This window comes from Metopolophium dirhodum, chromosome 1 (genome assembly GCF_019925205.1).
Source record: "Metopolophium dirhodum isolate CAU chromosome 1, ASM1992520v1, whole genome shotgun sequence".
Taxonomy (NCBI): Eukaryota; Metazoa; Arthropoda; class Insecta; order Hemiptera; family Aphididae; genus Metopolophium; species Metopolophium dirhodum.
This window is the reverse complement of record NC_083560.1, coordinates 88,037,140-88,055,932: the sequence shown is the minus strand read 5'-3', so window position 1 is coordinate 88,055,932 and position 18,793 is coordinate 88,037,140. Positions and strand designations below refer to the sequence as shown.

The 18,793-nt window shown below is 35.6% G+C and overlaps 1 pseudogene; it reads left to right on the top strand.

Moving 5' to 3' along the window:
* The first annotated feature begins 9,880 nt into the window (after positions 1 to 9,880).
* On the top strand, positions 9,881 to 13,219 carry LOC132933799 (uncharacterized; annotated as a pseudogene).
* The last annotated feature ends 5,574 nt before the right edge of the window (positions 13,220 to 18,793 follow it).

Genomic DNA, 18,793 nt, shown 5'->3' with positions numbered 1-18,793 from the left:
ATTTAAGATGTAATTATATAATGATTTATGAATGTATAAAATATTTATTTTTATGAGGAAAAAAGAATGTAATAAGAAAATTGACTCATGAGGACATGAGCTTTCATTCAACAAGGGGAGTGTTATGATTTGGTATTATTAAACATAGGAAGTAAGTAAGGATGTAGCAGTTAGTAAACAAATTAGAAATGTAGTATTTATAAAACATTTAGAATTATGAAATGAAATGATTATTGTAAATTAGTGTAAACAGGTACAATCCCGAAACTGCGAGTAAGCACTTTTTATATAGGAGGGATTGTCCTACAGAAGTTTAGATATAAGGAACGTGAAGATTGTAAGACAGTCAGTGGAGAATGGAGATAGTGCCATTGACTGTACATGTTCAGAACGCAATAAACTTTATTAATTGAATATTTGAACGTGTGTTTGTTACTTTATTTACTAAATCTATATACAAACTCCACAAGTACGAGGCTTCGGTCAACCGACTTGTAACACATCACTCATTAACCACACCTATTGGATATTGTCACTTTATATCCTTATTAGGTCCGTCCTTTGCAAGTATATCACGTGCATCCGCTTAAGACCGAACACCGATTACGTAAAGCTTGCCAATTCAAATTTTATATTGCCGTATTTGTTTGTTTCATGGTAAAGGCTGTACAACTTGAATATTTGTCTGATCTGACGACAGATCCATTCCTCGCAGCATTACAACGGTTTGTCGCACGTCAGGAACTTCTCAAGAATATTTACACCGACTGTGGTACACATTTTGTCGCGGCGTCTAATCAGCTGCGTGCGCTTGTCAATGCACCCGGTTGTTAAGACGGTCTCAATTATTCCCGGTTTCAGTGTACGTGGCACATTAACTCACCTGGTGCGCCCCATTAAGGGGATTATGTGAGACGGGCGTGTGTTCGGCCAAACATTTAATAGTCCATATATGGTGGGGGGGGGGGCATATCTTCTCCCTTGAGGAATTGTGCACGATCTAAACCGTGCTGTTTAGAGGCCATTCTCAATTATCATCCCTTGGTACAACTTTCACCTGACCCCGGTGAATATGATTGTCTTACCCTGGAACATTTTTTAATAGGTCGCTAACTACTCTCAATCCCCGAGGTACCCGTGTAGGACACAACGCGCCCTTTAGTTCAACTTTGGAAACTGTTAAATCAATGCACGCAATCATTTTAGCGCAGTTGGCGCGACGAATATAAATACATTACAAACTCGAAATCGTTGGACCAACGACGCGCCCAACATTTCGGTGAATGACATGGTTATTATTAAGGAACCTAACGTTCCCCTGTTGCGATGGCACATGGCGCGAATCGCAGAAGTTTATCCCGGAGCAGTGCGTAGTGCGCGTAGTTCGTTAGCATGCCGCAACCGGAACCTTGACACGCCCGGTCGTCAAGATTGTAAAATTACCAAACGATTAGGTCTAAGAACCACTCCAACGTGTGGGTTGCAATACGTCACATTTTACTAGTTCTCAATACCCTTTCCAACATTCTAAAAAATATCGCTTACAAATATACCTTAGGTTCTACCATGATAGTACCGTAATTAAAAGGCGTATAGAGTGATGCAATATATTCCTATTTATTCTATTATTATTGTTAAGAAAAACAAATTATGGTCGGTGATATGTGTATTTATGCAGAGTGAGTTCTTACAAATAGCATTCCCGACGCGTCGGTGGTAAGTGTGCCATTATTGAATTATGCTGCGTTTAAATATTATTATATCGTGCAACATCGCCTTCGTTGCCACCATTAAGAAGATTCAGACTTGGGCATATTTGGACACCGGTAATCACTAATTAGCCGCAAATGAAGCGGCACGCAGTGTCTATAATTATTGTAATATTTTCGGAGGTCAGTAACCTGCCGTCTAACACCATCTTTCAACGGTCCTTCATTATTGTCAACTACTGGAGTGGTTACACTGGTCCCTGCTTCAATCGCAACGTTATCACTTCTCGATTATCATCATAATTATTATCATTGGCTTATTGCCTTGTTACGAACCCTTGTTTATAAATTATTAGCAACTAGCACAGTATGCACCTTTTTTGCAATGCCCGTCGACGCAATAACGAAATACCGAATGAGCGTCACCGGCAGTTGTATTTTATATCACACACAGGACTCTTGTGAATTCGTATTGAATAAAAGTATTTAGTTAAGTAAATCAAAGACTATTTATTTATCCTCCGGGAATCAATCTTAAAATAATATAGTTGTTTTCTCATGTATAGTTAACTATCCGGTACCCGATAACACGTAGAAAATCAAATCTTTCTTAGGGTTGATAGGGTATTATAGAACTATAGAAGGTACATAAAGGATTTTAGCAAAAAGGCCAAGCCGCTGACTAACTTATTAAAGCAAAATCAACCATTCATCTGGTCAGATAGCTGCGAAGAGTCCTTCCTTTTCTTTAAGAATATTTTAACAAATTAGCCAATCTTGCAGCATCCAGATTTTGATAGACCATTTATCGTTACAATAGATGCGAGCAATACGGCTATCGGAGCAATTCTTTTACAAGGAAACATTAGAACCGACCTACCAATCACATACGCCTTGCGCACCATGAACAAAGCGGAAAAGAACTACAAAACCTAAGAACATTCTGTGAAGAAAACCAAATCGAAAGACTGGCCGTACGAAAAATTGGTAGTGGACATGACCAGTTAGTTTGGGATCGAATCCGCACGATATTACGTTACGTTTTTAAAAATTCTAGAATTAAATTTATCATCCATGTAGATATTACATATTCGGAACAAGAGAAACAAAATATAATCAAGGCATTCCATCTAACACCTTTAGGGGGACATCAAGGAATTTCCAAAACTGTTAAAAGAATTCACATCATTCGTGGAAAGGGTTTAAGAACGACGTTATAGAGTTCGTATAAAAATATACTTTGTGTCAAATTAACAAAAGTAGCAACCACAGCATTCAACAGCCGACGGTAGACACCACATCTGCGTCAAAACCATTTGAGAAGATATTCCTGGACATTGTAGGGCCAATTGATACTTCGTTGGAAGGTAATGCTTACATTCTTACGATCCAGGAAGATCTTACAAAATTCTCAGTTGCTATACCATTACCCAACCACACTGCCAACACTATTGCAAAAGCCTTCGTGGAGAAATGTGTGTGCCTTCATGGTTTACCTGATTCTATTCTTACAGATCAGGGTTCAGACTTCTTAAGTAAAATATTCCAAACATGTTGCAAGTTACTTCAAATAGAAATTTTCAAGACCACAGCTTACCATCCACAGTCCAATGGGGCTCTCGAACTCTCTCACCGTACATTAACGGAGTACCTAAGACATTTCGTTAGTGAACAGAAGCAAAATTGGGATCAGTATGTAGCTTGTGCAATGTTTGTGTACAACAGTTCAATACACGCAACAACAGGTTATAAACCATATAAGTTGGTATACGGAAGACAAGTTGAGGTGCCTCATTCTTTGAGTGTCAGCCCTCAGCCGTGTTATAATTATGATGACTATAATTTTGAACTACGTAAAAAGCTTCAACAATCACACAAGTTAGCTCGAGATAAGATCATAAAAACAAAAGAAAAGGCAAAAACAAATTACGATAAAAATGAACACAGCATAAATATCAATGTTGGGGATAAAGTACTTACGAAGGATCATACTCAAAAAGGAAAGCTTAGCCCTAAACGGAAAGGACCATTTGAAGTCATCAGCATTTACGACAATCAAAATGTGTCCATTCAATGAGGAAAAAAAGAAGTGAAAATCCACAAAAATGAATTGAAAATATTTTCAGAATAATAATAATAAAATATTATTTTTTAAATATAAAGTATATGAAAACAATAATAAATCTAATAAACAAATATGGTATTGTTTTAGACTGTGCAGTATTATACAAGTAAATAAACAATTCACAAACACACCTATCACACAACCATCAGGGATATATTTCCAAACAATAAGTACCCTCCAACTATCAAATTCACATTGGACAATAATCACATATGTAAATATTACCAACTATAATGAAAAACAGTCACGAATCCAAGAGATCATTGATAAAACAAAAGAATCTTGTGAGTTAGGAAATAATCTTAAGATAGAATTCACAAAACATATTGGTATGCAGTACACTAATCAAGCGACAAGCTTCTTGACCGAAATCAACAGTAACAAAAAGCACGTCATAAAAATTGTCGAGCAACCAAAATCATATAATATACGTTCTAGGGGAGGGCTAATTAATATGGTAGGACGCCTGGCTAACGTACTATTTGGCGTACGCGACGACTCTGACGCTAAATATTTTCACAACAAAATCAAGGAACTCGAACGCTCTAAATCTCAACTTTTCCAAATAACTGAAACGTAAACACAAATTACGAAATCAATGTTAACAAATGTAAATTCCTCATTAATCGAATTAGAAAAGAAACAGGGATCTCTGGTAGACGAGTACAATCATTTATTACATAAAACAGACGTGATAAGGATGGATGTAGGTATACTAAAATTCCAAAATGCACTGACAGTACGCATAGCACTCTCAAATATAATTTTAACCCAGTACGCTTACTAAACAGAAAATGTGGTTAATATCGTTAATTCAGCACTCTTAGGTCATATTCATCCAAGTATATTAGACGCAAGAGAATTCAACCAATCATTAAAAAAAATAAAAATTCAATTTACAATAGGATTAGGCTTACCAATTGACTAGCAGAAAAAGGGGTATCGGAACTACTACGGATAGTGGAAATTAATGTAGTGTACGTAAAAGGCATCCTAATGTTTATAATGGAAATTCCATTAATTGACAACTACGATCTTATGCTGTATAAATCTATTCCTTTACCTGTAAAAGTACGAAGTAGTGTGTACGCTATTATAGAACCAAATTCTGATTATATAGCAATAGATTAATCACTTTTATATTATATAGAAATAAGTAATTTTCAACTTTCAAAATGTAAAACAACCACAATCACTATTATTTGTAATCATGAGCAACCTATACAACACGTAAGAGATTCATGCGAAACAATGTTATTCTGAAATCCTAAAACACTTCCAAACGTATGCACTATTAAATACATTAAGTTTAGCCACAATGTATGGCATAAGTTAGAAAATAAGAATTCGTGCTTATATGTAATGAATAAAGAAAATATTATAATTACATGTAAAAATGTAACAGCACCATTAATAATAAATGTAAACGGAACTGGAATATTTAGTTTAGAAAATCATTGTGAGGCTTACACTGCGGATAACAAAATTAAATTAGTACCTAAAAGGAAAATAAGTACAAACATTTATAAAAATTACACTCCAAAACTTAACTTATCTATAAATTTCGATATATTAAAAACTGTATTAATAAAGATTTGGATAACACTTTGTTTCCAAAAGAAAATTTAAGAATCAATGATAATCTGAATAAAATAACTGAAAATTCCAAATTACTAGATGAACTACAAAGTCACCTTAAAAGAAATGTGGTCGATACGATTTATGACTCAAATCATTATCTACTAATCGGTGTAATAGTTATGGTCAGCAGTGTGGGCTTATTATTAGTATTAGTATTATCATTTTTAATGTATAAGAATAAGCAAAACAAAGAAATTGTATCTAAAACATATGAAGACTTAGAAGTTACGCATTTCTCTGAAAGTCCATTACCCAGAATAATTTAAATATTTTTAAATGGGAAATATACTTTCAATTTACCCTGAGGGTGTTACGAACCCTTGTTTATAAATTATTAGTAATTAGCACAATAAACACCTTTTTTGCAATGCCCGTCGACGCAATAAAGAAATACCGAATGAGCGTCGCCGGCAGTTGTATTTTATATCACACACAGGACTCATGTGATTTCGTAATCAATAAAAGTATTTAGTTAAGTAATCAAAGACTTTTTATTTATTACCTAATAAGATCCTCCAGGAATCAATCTTAAAATAATATAGTTGTTTCCTCATCGAAGACGAACTTACAAACACGCAACGGATATAACCGAAAAGGGAATACAACAGCCGTGTCAAAGCGTGATTGCTGTATTATTTATTATTTATTATTTTGCATCATTATTATGTACTTGTAATATTTTACTGGACGCCCGCTTTATTTATTATTTTATACTATTGTACGGTAATTACACCGAGTATTTTTTCATTTATTTATTTATATTATATTTATTGTTGCACGACGGTGCTTTAACCTACACACTTGTGTTATTCATTTCTGCCTATTGCTTGTATGAAATTTGCCAGATCTCTGGGGTAAACATTATTTTATAATTATCCTAGGCCAACCACCTTATTGTAGGAGCCTGGTGGTACATATTATAATTTGTTTGTTGAAATTATACATACGTATTTGCACTCAAAACCTGCCTTATAATTATATTTCTATAGTTTTGAGCCTACACACACACATATACACACCAACACACATTATTACACCACATAGCTCACTAGTATTTGCGCGGTGAACCCAACTAATGCTAGCTGAGCTATAACACCACTACAAACGAATTACACAGGTTGATCGGTGTGTGACAAGATGTGTGTAGCGTTACGGTGCCCGGGCGAACAGACTATAATTGAACGTACCTGGCCCTTACAATGGTAATAAGTGAACACTATTCAACAGTAGTAATAATATATAAATGAGGCCTTAACCTATATTAGTATTATAACTAAGGTGAACACAAAACGATCCATCGTAATAACAGTTTATATATAAAATAATAAAATTCACATAATGAACAAAAACAAACATTTCGATTGATAATCCAATAATAATAACATGTGGCGAGCCGCCGCCACATGATTTCTCCCCGGCGTCGAGCGTCGGTTGTATTGTAAGACGGTTGGTCACAGTGATCCCCGGCGGACGACGACTGACGCGTCACGGCGGCCGCCGGTCTCGCTCTCTTCCACCACACAATCGATCGTCAACGCACGCTCTCCGCTGTCGCCTCTTACCTTTGGTTTTGACCCCGTTGTAAGTTCGTCGTGACCAATCGCCGTTTAATACTGTCGCACACGTCTTTCTGTAAAATCACAACCTATCCTCTCATCGAGAATTAAGATTAAGAATTAAGATCGTCGTGGTTGCGAAAGTAGCGATGGCGTTGGAGGTTCTCTACCGATAATCTGAGAACCACCACAAATGTAATGATACTACCTGATACCGGTGATATGGCACCGCGATGGAACAGCTGGTCTAATGTGACGATAGTGGGATATTGACGTGTTTGTGTCAATGACTAACAATATCGAACGGTTGGATCGCGCTGCGCTTTACGTGGACGTGCAATAATAATGAGCCGTAAACTTTTTTTATTTTTTTTATTTTTAATCTAGAACTAAAGAACTTATACAATCTATACTAAAAAAAAAGTACAAAAAAGGTGTGTGTCAGAGTTTGTATCTGACGCTCAATGTTGATGTGTTAACATCTTTTACGCCTTATTTTGGTCAGTTCAGATATTTGGAATTATTAACTTTTTTCAACAAAATTTAAAAATATGTGTAACTTTATTTTCATTTATAATGTGTCAGGTAATTAAGATGATACATATTTGGGTGAAATGGCTAATTGAGGTCCGGGCAATTTTGGCAAGCTGGGAATAAGGGATTCGTGATAGCTGAAATATGTTACATATTGTGTTTGTAATGTATCCAACCCCCCTTGGAAAACAACATCAATGGTTGTCCCATAATGTGTTGTTGAGTTCTGTTTGAGTTCATCTGTAGTCCGAATTGGTCTTTCAAGAATTCAATCAGTGGCTGTGCTTCAAGATCGTTGACATTTTTGTTGAAATCTCTACTCATAAGCATTGGTAAAATGTGATAGTTTTCCCTAAGAAGCGCTGATCCAGCTGGAGTATATGGAAGAAGTACGAAATGTATATACTTCATTATGGCTTGGATTCGTTGACTTGGTGAGATGTATACCACTACCGCAAGTATTTTCTGCCCATTCTCCAACTTAAGTTCAGTTGTCCATATATCACCAATGGCTTCTACTGATACGCCCATGGCACTTGCTTGACGACTGATGATGGTCATGTGTGGTATAATTGTAATGCTGCTGTTTTGGTTTTAGTAAATTGCAACTCCACCATGAGAACGACTGACTCGTTTAAACTGGATGCAGCAGTCGAAATTTGGTACATCAACTTGCTCATCATTTTTGAGATAAGTCTCAGAGGTCAAGAGCAATTGACAATCTTGCGTGACTTTATCCGTCAAGTCAAGATTATGAGCTCGCAGATTCTGGCAATTTAATGTTAAAAATGAGGTGTAATTGTTGCGTTGTATAAATTCAACAATTGTATCTTGCGCTGTACACAACCTGTTATCGATGAGGCGTCCAAATACCAGTTTAAGGTTAGTCGTATCAGCTGCTTTTCTTTGCCCATGGCGAAAGACAGAATCACTTTTTGCTGAAAAAATATACAATCCTTGAAAAATGGTGACTCGTGAGTCGTGATAGAGCTAAGTATACCATTTGTTGTGAATGACATTTATCATAATAGTATACAATCTCATTAAAGCTTTCTCTTTGGGATGAATGAATTGTTGTAGCACAGGCAGATATCATTGGAAATTGATAACGTTTTACACTTGCCTTATTCCGGAAAATAACCCACGGTCGATGCCAGATTTGTACTAAATGCCGAGGATGTTTTTTTGCTGCATCAAAGCTCGATATTTCGTTCTTATTTTCTACCAATTTTTTGGCTCCTATGATCACGTCCAAAATTCATCCAAAGTTGTTTGATGCAATTCTCGTCATCGCCATAAATCCATTCTTTGTCTGGTTCCTCGTGTTCATTATATCCATATAGGCAAAAGTTCCATTTGCCATTCCGTCTGACACGTCGATGTTGGCTTTGAGCACGTAAGATTTGCCTAGGACGAGGTCCAGTATACATGGCATACCATTCGATTCCACGACACTCATTTTGTGAACTGTCCTGAAAGATTTTGCACCGAGTTCTTATAAATTTTAACAAATTTCTTATAGTGGGAAGAGCATGCGTGCTTTGATCAGCTTCAAATAAACGCTTCATTGAAATATTCAGAACGCGCAACGCTATATAGAATAATAGAAAGCCAGACAAGCACGGATCGCTGCTGTATTCTCCTGGAATACATTTAAGAATTGTTCAGATCACTTAACGATTTATTTTGTATAGAGTCAAATCCGAATAGCTTGTTCAAATGAATGTGAAGTATCAGACGCGTATTGTTAAATCGATCATTCAATTCGTTCCACGCCACTTTATAGTTGGGACCAGTAAGAGGCATCGAACGTACCACCACAGCAGCAGGTCCAGAGACAGCAGAGATTAGATAATGAAATCGCTCAACGTTACTAAGATTCAGATTCTCGTGGACAAGAAAATCGAATGTGTTGTGATAAGACCGCCAACTAATTAAGTCGCCGTTGAAATGTTGCAGTGGAATTTTCAGTAAGTTGATGTGAGAACCTGATTTAGGTACCGTTTCCGATTTACAGCAAGCCACCGCCTCAGTCACGGCTTGTATACAAGAATATTGTTCTGTGACAACGGTTTCAATGTCACTATCTTCGCGCTTTAAAGGCATTAAAAACTTGGCCCAGAAAACAAGACAAAATATATGGTTATTAATAGGAACACAACAGCAAAAAGTAATCTCATCTTATCTAACGCCGTGTCCTAGGTGAATCCGACAAATGCGATAATCGTTATACGACGCGACCGATGCGATTCTTAAAATAAACAAAATAACCCAAACAAACGGAAGTGGCCTACGTGACACGACAAATACGACCGATGCGTCCGATTTTTCGTATGCGTTTAGTCGTACGAATTGAAAACAAAATAGTTTGTTTTTGGTCGTTGCGTCGTGCGATTCATTCGTATCCATGGAGTTATTAATTTCAGAAGTACAAAAAAGAAAAGTTCTATGGAATAAATGGGACAAAAAATTTAAAGACAGGGTAGTTTCTGACAAGGCATGGGATGAAGTAGCTAAAATAACAAAAATGACAAGTACGTATTGTAAATTTAATATACCTATTTGATTGACCACATTATATTAAATACTTAGATACATAGAGGCTAGAATATATAAAATAAAAAGTACTATTAACTTATACTAATATTATATTTGTTTAGGAAAAATAATCTTAAATATAAAATACTTATCAATCAAAACTTTAAGATAAGATATGACGAAATTGATAGAAATTCTATGCAAAATTCTACTTACATAATAATAAAATAAACTAATATAAATAATAAGTTACATACCTTGCAATTATTATAAACACTTATTTTTACGCTAATTTATTCATTTTAAAAAAATTTACAAACGTGTTTCTTACATCAATTGCAGAACGTGAAGCACGGTTATTGGATCTACCCCCATGAAGTCCCAACATAGCATTATTTTTTTCACGTACATTTTTATTCAAATAGTCTGACAGGTGATTTTGACATGGCGATATTTCTTTCTCTTTATCAACTATCACATTGTGTAATATGCAAATGGCTTTAACGATGTGATCTGCATTTTCGACTTTAGTTTCTATTGCTTTAAGAAGAATTCTAAATTTTGAAGATGCAATACCAAAAGCACATTCGACCGTCATCCTTGCTCTTGAAAGTCGATAATTATAATATGATTTGTGGTCGTCCAACTGCTTTCTTGGAAACGGTCTCATAATATTATTTCTCAACGGAAAAGCTTCGTCTCCAATAAATACATATGGAACTTTCTGATTTGAATTCGGTAAATTACATGGACTCGGTAGCTTAAGAGTACCATTTTCAAGACGTTTATAAAACGATGTATTACACAAAACACTGCCATCACTATCTTTGCCGAATGAACCAACGTCGATCATTAAAAATTTAGAATTGGCGTCGGCGACAGCCATTAAAACAATTGAAAAATACTGTTTGTAATTATAAAACATACTACCAGAATTGTGAGGGCATTTTATTCTAATATGTTTCCCGTCAACACTTCCAACGCAATTTGGAAAATTCCATTGTGTGAAAAATTCATTAGCGACACTTTTAAAATCATCAACTGTAGGAGTAGGCATATGTTTTTTTTTTAATGCATTCCAAATAGCGATACATACTTCGATGACTATATTTGATACAGCAGTCTTTGAAATTCGAAATTTTAGCGCTAACTGTCGAAATGCTAATCCTGTGGCCAAGTATCTACATAAAAATAATAAAATAAGTATTATTTTTTAGAATACCTTTATTTTTAATAATATTTTAATGATCCGATACATTTCAAAACCAGGACATTATTAATGTACAGTTTCAAGGTTTCAAATAAAAATTAAAATTCTATTTTAATTAGAATTAATTAGCTATTAATTAAACTTTAATAAATTAATTAATTGAAAAAAATTCATATAAAGTAAAAAACTACACATATAGAAAATAAAGTTTGAAATAATCAATATAATATGTATATGTATTTTATATTTTATTATTGCATTTGCAAACATCTTATTTATATTTATTAAAAATAAATTTATTCAATTTTAGATTCTGAGCGAAACGATGAATGTATTGATTTTACAATGATGTGTGTTTTTTTTTATTTTTTTTATATTTTTTTTTTTATTTTTTTTTGTGTCTGTCATCACCTTTTAGGACAGTAAAAATGTTTGGATTTTCTTCAACAGTAATTTTTCTGATAGGAAAGTGAATCTAGTTGGTACTTTGGTGGGTCAAAAATAAACATTTCCCAGTAGTTTTCAAAAGCGACGTGAAAAACAAAAGAAAAATTAAGGAAAAACGGGAATTTTTACGCAAAATCGATTTTTAACAAAATTGATTTTTGTTTTTGTTGTAATTAAAAAATGAATGACTGTAGATACTTGAAAATTTCACTGAATGTTTGTATTAGTATTTTCTATACACGATAAAATTTTGAAAATGATTTGACTCTTTTTGAGCTGTTTACGGACATTATCAGTTTTCAATTATTTTTAGTTTTTTTTATCTATAAATATCAATAAAATTTTATTTGTTGGGTAAAAATGCGTGAAAATTTAAAACAAGGTTCCACGTAAATAGGTTATATATAAATTACTTTATTCACAATAATATCATCAAATATACTTGGTAATAGCATAAGCTGACTGACCGTTTTCGCTCAGAATCGTTTTTCTTATACAATGATATTATATCATTGAATTCAAATTTAACACAATCCATTAAATTGACCCACTTGTAACCTACTGTACAGCTGAGCGACATCCACTTACCCACCTTTTTTTTCATTGCTTTTACTTCGCGTTAGTTTATTAATTTTATAAATAATTTAAATTTTAGAGGAAGACGTGAAAAAAAATGGAGAGGTTTACGGGACACATTTTTGAGGGAAAAGAAAAAAGTTAAAAAAAGTCATTCCGGAGATTCACAAGAAGGCGCTGAGGTGTATTTAGGAAAATGGTCCCATTATAAATTGATGATGTTTTTAAAAGACACAACTAATCTGAGAATTTCAGATGGTAATATTTCAGGCGAAGAAGATTCACTTCAAGAATGTCCTGACACTGATGGTGGCCATGATAATGATATAGACCATATTGATAACGATGACTCAAATACTATGAATATATTTAATGTGTCGGAAACTGAAACTGAAACTAGGCAAAGAATTGAATGTATTCCAACATTTGAATCATGCAGTACACCATCAATATCAATGTCGACAACAAACTTATCTAGCAATTCTGATCACACACTACCTCGCAAGAAAGAAAAAATGAAGATAAATATTTAGAAGATTTACTGAACATTGAGAGTCAAAAAGTGGCATTATTAAAGCAGTCTTATAACAATAATGTAACCACTTCAGAAATTGATGAAGATAATTCATTTTTTCAGTCTCTAATTCCATATTTTAAAAAATTAGATCCAATCCAAAAGCTTCGAGTTAGAAATAAGTTTCAAAATATTTTAATAGAAGAACTATCTCCGATTCGAGAACAGGTATTAAATGTTTCAAATATACCACCATACATCGCAGAATCTACTCCAGATCCTCAACTATCAGTTTCATCATACAACGCTCAGCAATATACTTCACAAGAACCAGGTTATCATTACATTCACTCATCTAATGTTCAATAAAAATTCAATTTACATTTGTTACATTTTATTTTATTTTAAAAAGTAGAAAAGTCATCTGCAAATACCTACAAACCTACCTATTCGTTTTTTTTATTTGTAATTGAAGGGATAATCAGTTCGTGTTGCGACACCGTACAGTCCACACGTATGTTTGTATCGCACTCCGCTTATCAGCTCCAGATAGCAAAGTCGTTTGTGCCCGCCGTGACGTTTACTCCGTCGTGGTGCTTACCACTGGTAATGTATATTTTTATTATACTCCCCAAGGCCAACTACCTGTTCACCTTATCTACATCATTATGAGTTCTAATCGCCAGCCGACCGGCTCTCATAGCTACACTAACAAAAACAAAACTACAAATCAAAAAAATAAACAACTCTCTCCGTTAATTATACCAAAAACCTTAATTAATCAAACGGGCTCTTACTCACCGTTGGACTTCTCCGATAACGAGAATGACTGGCAAACAGTCACAAATGACTCGGGTAAACGTCAAAGATCGCCCAACACTCTCTCATCACCACTTCCAAAAAAGACACTAGTATTTTCATCTCTTCAAATCGCTTCTCTCCATTAGCCCCTCCCAATGAAGAATCTCAAATGGACACCAACAATATTGAACAGTCACAGGAAGTCACCCCTCCCAAAACCGTCAACCCGCCACCAATATTCATAGAATCCAATTTAAATTTCAACAATTTTACCGCCAAAATCAAGGAACTTACGCAACCTATTGGTTTCGAATGTAAAACCTCCACCAAAGGGGTTAAACTACAAACATTTAATTCGGACTCGTACAGATCTGTAGTTAAATTTCTTAAGGAAAGCCAAGTTCCCTTCCACTCATTCCAGAACAAAGAATCTAAACCATACAGAATTGTGATAAAAAATCTCCACCCTACCACGGACATATCTTTCATAAAAGATGAATTAACCTCACTGGGCTTCCAACCCAGAAATATTATGAATGTACTTCACAGACAATCCAAGGCACCTCTCCCTATGTTCTTCATTGACTTAGAACCGGATATTAACAACCCTGATATCTTCAAGCTTTCACTCCTATGCTACTCAAAAATAAAAGTCGAAGCTCCTCGTCCCAAAAAAGACACTCCCCAATGCCTTCGATGTCAATCATATGGTCATACACGCACTTACTGCAACCACCACCACAGATGTGTTCGCAGCGGTGATCCCCATGACTCATCACAATGCCAAAAAGATCGAACCCAACCCGCAAAATGTGCCCTATGCGGCGGCCCACATCCTGCCAACTACAAAGGTTGCTCAGTGCACAAAGAACTCAGCAAAAATAGAAAACACTTACCACCGAATCCCTGGCACAAAAATGCACCGAACCACCAAACATCTTCCTCCTCACAAGAACCTCACAAAAACACCAACGTGGAATTCCCTCCCTTGCCACAAAATACGCCCAATCATTCACACAGAACACATCAAGAATCTCCTATCCCTAGTGTTCCGAATAACACAACGGATCAGCTTACGTCTTTCATCATGGAATTCAGATCTCTAATCAATCCCCTGATATCCCTACTTACATCACTCATTGAAAAACTTATCTCAAACAATGGCAGAAAATAAGCTATCCGCCTTAAACATTCTTCAATGGAACGCAAATGGAATCACCAATAACACGGAAGAACTTAAACTTGTTCTCGCAGAAAAAAACATAGATATAGCTCTCATCTCCGAATCTCATCTCACCTCCAGTTCAAAATTTAAAATTTTCGGATACGACTGCCTCCAAGCCAATCACCCCGATGACTCAGCTCATGCTGGTACCGCACTACTAATTTCTACTAAAATCCCACACTCACCATTTCATCCTAAATCTAACCAACACATGCAGATAGTCGCTACATCTATAAATATTAACTCCATACCCACGTCTATTGCATCAGCCTACTTCCCACCTGGATCACCTTTTCCGGCAGAAGATCTGTCACTATTTCTTCAAACACTTAATCACACATACATCATAGGTGCAGACTTTAATGCGAAGCACGAAGCATGGGGCTGTCACTCAAAGAACACTAGAGGTCGCACTCTACACAACTTTATAACAATCAAGCGCTCTAAGGTTATCTCTCCAGCCTCCTCCACCTACTGGCCAACCCACGCAAATCGTCACCCTGATTATCTTGATTTTTTTCTATCTAACCTCCCCAATCACATCCATATAAATATTTCTAACCTTAATGACCCTGCATCTGACCACACACCGATCATCCTCAATATTCAAGCAAGTAATCCCTTCCACCCATTCGTTAAAAAACGCACAGATTGGAACAAATTTCGCAATATTATGTCAACTTCTTCATCTTTAAACATTAAGTTAAAAAATCCCACCGATATAGATACTGCCATAAACACCCTCACAAACAACATTCAAGACTCATTTCGAATATATTCGACCACATCTGCATCTCAAGACAACTCCAGTAGAAATACCACTCCGGAAATAAGAGAGCTCATATCTCAAAAACGCCGGGCTCGAAACACTTGGCAACGTACTCACTACCCGATAGACAAACAACGGTACAACTATTTTTCCAACAAACTCAAGTCAACTCTCAAGAAACATAAAAATCAACTATACACCTCCCATATTCAATCTCTTTCCCCCTCAAATGGGTCTCTCTGGAGAAAAACCAAAGCTCTTTTAAAGCATAAATCTACCATTCCCCCTCTTCGCTATCAGAACAACAATCTTGCTACCACTGACCAAGATAAATCAGACCTGCTGGCTAACCATCTTGCAAATACATTTAAACCTCACAAAATCTCCCCTAATGATACTCACATACTTCAAGTTGATCAATTCATCTCATCGCCTCTGCCCATGGCACTTCCAGCCTCCCCAACTACTCCTGGCGAAGTTCTATCAATTGTTAAAAAACTCAGGAAAAATAAGTCACCCGGCCATGATCTCATTAACAACAAAATAGTCAAAAACTTACCTCCAAAAACCATCATTCTTCTCACCTACATCTTTAATGCTATATTTCGGCTATCTTATTTCCCTACCACTTGGAAATCAGCACTAATTATTACTTTACTTAAACCAGGCAAACAACCTGATTTGCCTGAATCGTATAGACCAATCAGCCTACTACCCACGTTTGGAAAAATTTTTGAAAAACTTCTTCTCAAAAGACTTGTGAATATCGCACTCAAACAAAATGCCCTTCCCAGCTATCAATTCGGTTTCCGTGCCAAACATGCAACTTTTCACCTGCTCCACCGTGTAGTGGACCACATTGCTACATCTCTAGAAACAAAAAAATACTGCTCAGGACTTTTTCTCGACGTAGCTCAAGCCTTTGACACCGTTTGGCACGATGGTTTATTATACAAACTTAAAAAAATCTTTCCGGCACCCTATCATTTACTTCTAAAATCATACCTAAATAACAGAACATTCAGAGTCAAATTAAAAACCACATTTTCCAGCACACAAAACATTCTAGCCGGTGTTCCTCAGGGAAGTGACATCGCTCCTTTCCTATACACATTGTTCACAGCTGACATTCCTACAACGGATAACACCCTAATAGGGACATATGCCGACGACACCGCAATCCTTTCATCTAATCAAGCCCCTTTCGAAGCAAGCAGCCTACTTCAAAATCATCTGAACAGCTTATCTCACTGGTTTAAATCTTGGAAAATCAAGATCAACAACTCCAAGTCTTCTCATGTCACTTTCTCCCTCCGCCCCGGAGACTGTCATCATATAATATTCGAGAATGCAATCATTCCTCACTCAAATGAAGTCAAATATCTCGGCTTATTGTTTGACAGAAGGCTCACCTGGGGCCCCCACCTCAAAACGAAACGCAAACAACTAAATAGCCGCCTTCACATCCTTAGGCCTCTCATGAAATCCAATATGCACATCTCCAACCGTCTACTACTCTACAAATCCCTTCTGCAACCTATCTGGTCATACGGAATCGCTCTTTGGGGTACCACTAAACCATCGAACACTAGAACCATACAAGCTTTCCAAGCAATCTGCCTCCGCATGATTGCTAAAGCCCCTTGGTACGTCACAAATGTTGCTCTTCATAATGACCTCCAAATCCCCACCATCAATCATACAGCAATCAAACATTATCTTCGCCTGCACTCCAATATGGAACATCACTCAAACCCCCTCATCGCTCAACTTCACACCAACGCTCTTCCAGACAACTCAGCCAGACGCCTCAAACGTGAATGGCCCAGAGATCTTCTCAACGCACATTAAACTCAACGTGTTTGTTACTATCTCTCCCTAAATTACCACCCACGTAGGAATTTCTAATGTGAAACTCCTACTCATTGTCTTTTTCTCACTGCCTCATTTTATATTCTTTCATTCAAATTTACTTATTGTACCATTTTAGTATAGATTGTAAATTTTCACAAATAAACGACATTTAAAAAAAAAAAAAAAAAAAAAAAATTGAAGGGAAAAGTATTTTTTTAAGAATTTGTTTTATTATTATTATAATTCTCAGTGAAGGTACACTGAATAATTATTATTTGTTTAACTTTACATATTTGACAATCATATTGTTTTTTAACTATTTCTATTATATACCTATATTAAGTTTTTGTTTTTTTAATATATAGGTTAATAAACTTGTAATTAAATTAAAAATGGCATTATTTACTTACCTGATCGTTACAACTAATCTTTCTTCGATTGGTATAGGATCTTGAAAATTTGTATATTTAAGGTCAAATTCTGGTCTTATCATTTCTACTAAGTAGTCAAATGTTTCAACGGTCATCCTGGTATACGATCGAAACAAAACGTCATTATTCCGGAGTTGATTATATAAATGGTAAAACTCTCCAAAAACTAAACGATCTTTTAAAATGTCTGAATTGGTATGAAACGATCTTTTCATTTTTTTATACCTGAACATATAAATGTTAATAATTTCACATTTACCTACTATACATTTTTATTACAATTTATTACATACCTTCTATATAGTAAATACTTAAGTGCTGTATTTTCAGTTAGAACCATTTTATTTAATAAACTTAATGGCAGAGACATATTTAACCAACACTGTAGTCTGTATATGTTATAGGTATAATGTATATATATTAATAATACAACTTTAGGATTTTAGAACTTTAGTATATTAGGACACGACCGTTTGGCGTTACTGCACTGCTGCATATGCCACTAGAAGTGCGATCCCCTGCAATATTATCGTATTCGTCGTATTTACATTGGACACCACCCCGACAATCGCATTGATGGACGGCAACGCGATTCGCATCGGTCGCGTCGTTTAACGATTACCGCATTTGTCGGATTCACCTAGGACACGGCGTAAGGGCTTTCTTTCGAGTAATTAGACACCTTTAAGTACAATGGAGACAATATAAATTAAAAAACAATATATCCATAACAAAATTAAGATCAAACTTAACGCGGGAAACAGATGTTACTTCTCAATTATGGGAATGTTTTCCCCCAAGTTACTGTCCAGGCAGTCTAACACACACACACATACACACATAGAGGATATTAAAAATATTAA